The 2,503-nt window shown below is 52.6% G+C and overlaps 1 pseudogene; it reads left to right on the top strand.

Moving 5' to 3' along the window:
* Positions 1-593: 593 nt before the first annotated feature.
* Positions 594-2,080, top strand: LOC101992879 (annotated as a pseudogene).
* Positions 2,081-2,503: the final 423 nt, after the last annotated feature.

Genomic DNA, 2,503 nt, shown 5'->3' with positions numbered 1-2,503 from the left:
CTACACTAAAAAGGCATGGTATTACAATATATGCTTTTTGAGACAAACTTTTGCTATGTAGCCCCGAACTTATTGTGTAAGCTATGCTAGTCTCAGACATGCAGTGATCCTCCTGCCTCAATCTTCTGAAAGCTAGGGATATAGATATGAGCTGCCATACCTAGTTTATATAACTTTTTTTTTTCTGGATTTTTTGAGACAGGGTTTCTCTGTGGAACAGCCCTGTCTATCCTGAAACTCTCTTTGTAGACCAGGCTGGTCTCAAACTCACAGAGATTCACCTGCCTCTGCCTCCTGAGCCAGGTCATTAAAGGAGTGCGCCACCACCATGCCAGGAGTAACTTTTTATTTTTAGTGGTGGTGTTTTTGCATGCCAGGTAAGTACTCCATCACTGAGCTATACCTCTGGCCTATTATATATTCTTTCCCTCTCTCCTTTAATTTTTTTAATTTTAATGATGTTTCTGTAAAGAAAGCAGAGGTGCCAGATCCCCAGGGGATGGACTTCCAGACAGCTATGCTGCCCGATGGGGCCCTGAGAACTAAAATTGGGGCTTCTTCAAGAGCAGTTTGTGGGCGGTGGTGAGTGGCCAATGCGGACCGGGCAAACGGGCAGGAGAGACAGGAAATTAGAGATCCTGAAGGGTTGGGTGAGGTATATGAATGACTTAAAGCTACAAATAAAGACTGAGAGAGAACGGTGCCAACTGGGAGCAGGGCAAGGATGTCAATTCCTCCTCCTCCCCACCTGCTCCTCCACCTCCCACTTTTAATCAGGCAAACACAGAGCAGCCCAAACTCAGTAGAGATGAGCAGCAGAATCGAGGAGTCTGCTTACAAGACATTTGCAGAGGGACCAAACTGAAGAAGGTGACCAACATTAATGATCGGAGTGCTCCTGTCATCGAGAAGCTTAAAGGGAGTGGTGGTGGTGGCTATGGCCCTGGAGCTGCTGCTTTGCACCCAAGGGAGGTCTCTTTCAAGGAGGAGTGCCCAAGCTGCGACCAGTGCGAGCCAAGGATGCTTCAGATACTCGAGCTGGTAAGCCAGCCCTGCAAGTCCCCAGTTCTTGAGCTGCTGCTCCGAGGCCTCCAGTATCTACAGCCAGTGGGCGTCCTCAAGATGATACCGACAGCAGCCGAGCCTCCCTTCCAGAACTTCCCGGATGCAGAGACCCTCTTCACCCGACCCATATCGTCCCACTACCACTAGCGGTACAGACGTGAAACACAACTCATCTGCTCCTCCCCCACCACCTCCAGGGCACCGTGCCAGTGCGCCCCCTACTCCTCTGCCTGTGCCCAATAACAAAGCTCAGGCCTACAACAGGGAGAAACCCTTGCCTCCAACACCTGGACAAAGGCAGCACCCAGTCGAGAAGGACATCCTGCTCCACCCACTGTAAACCACCTCCTTCCTCTGTGAATATCAGAACCGGACCAAGCGGCCAGTCTCCGGCCCCTCCCCCACCGCCTTACCGCCAGCCTCCTGGGGTCCTCAATGGACCCTCAAACCCCACTGAGTCAGCCCCTGAGCTGCCACAAAGACACAATTCTTTGCATAGGAAGACACCAGGGCCAGTCAGAGGTCTTGCACCTCCTCCACTCACCTCTGCCTCCCCCTTCTTGTTGAGTAACAGGCCACCTCCCCCAGCCTGAGACCCTCCTAGTAGGGGAGCAGCTCCTCCACCTCCACTACCCATGGTCCGAAAAGGTGCCAGGGGTGCTCCCCCCCCACCTTACCAAATGCATGAGTCAGAACCTCCGAGCAGAGGGAAGCCCCCAGCTCCACTCTTAAGGACGCCAGCTGGGCCACCCTCTCATCCACCACCACCCCTGAGGAATGGCCATAGAGACTCCATCACCACTGTCCGTTCCTTCTTGGATGATTTTTGAGTCCAAGTACTCCTTCCACCCAGTGGAGGACTTTCCTGCTCCAGGAGAATATACGCATCTTCAAAGAGTATACCCCAGCAAAACAAACCGAGCTGCCTGTGGAGCCCTACCTCTGCCACCCGTACTCAGGTGAAGCCTGGCTTGGTCCTGCTCCTCAGGAAAAGGATGGACCTCCTCTTCTCAGATGGTCCTTCAGCCCCTAAAACCTGCATGAGAGCTCCCACAATGTTTGTCCAGTGCAACCAACCCTAAGCATCCTCCTGGCCCAGTTCCATCTATGCATCTCATCTCTGGACTTGGTGACTGGATTCTTTCTGTTGGCAGTAGGCTCTCAAGCCCTGTGTCCAGCCCTCTTCCAGCAAGCCCTGCTAAGCCAGAAGAGGAGAAAGCCTCCTTTTCTCCTGCTTTCTTCCAGGGAAAGGTGCCTTGTTAGGTGAATGGACACACACTGGGCAGGGTAGAGAATGGTACCCCTGTCTGCTGTTATTCACCAAGGGGAAGTGTGCTGTGTGCATTGTATTCCATAGTTGAGGAGGTTGGTGTGGCCAGGACTGTTGAGGAAAAGGTACTTTTCGTGAAGCAGTCAGGGGGTTTGCAGAAGTGACCTG

The sequence above is a fragment of the Microtus ochrogaster genome, chromosome X (genome assembly GCF_000317375.1).
Source record: "Microtus ochrogaster isolate Prairie Vole_2 chromosome X, MicOch1.0, whole genome shotgun sequence".
NCBI lineage: Eukaryota > Metazoa > Chordata > Mammalia > Rodentia > Cricetidae > Microtus > Microtus ochrogaster.
Note: the sequence above shows the minus strand (reverse complement) of the source record. Positions and strands in the feature narration are given on the sequence as shown.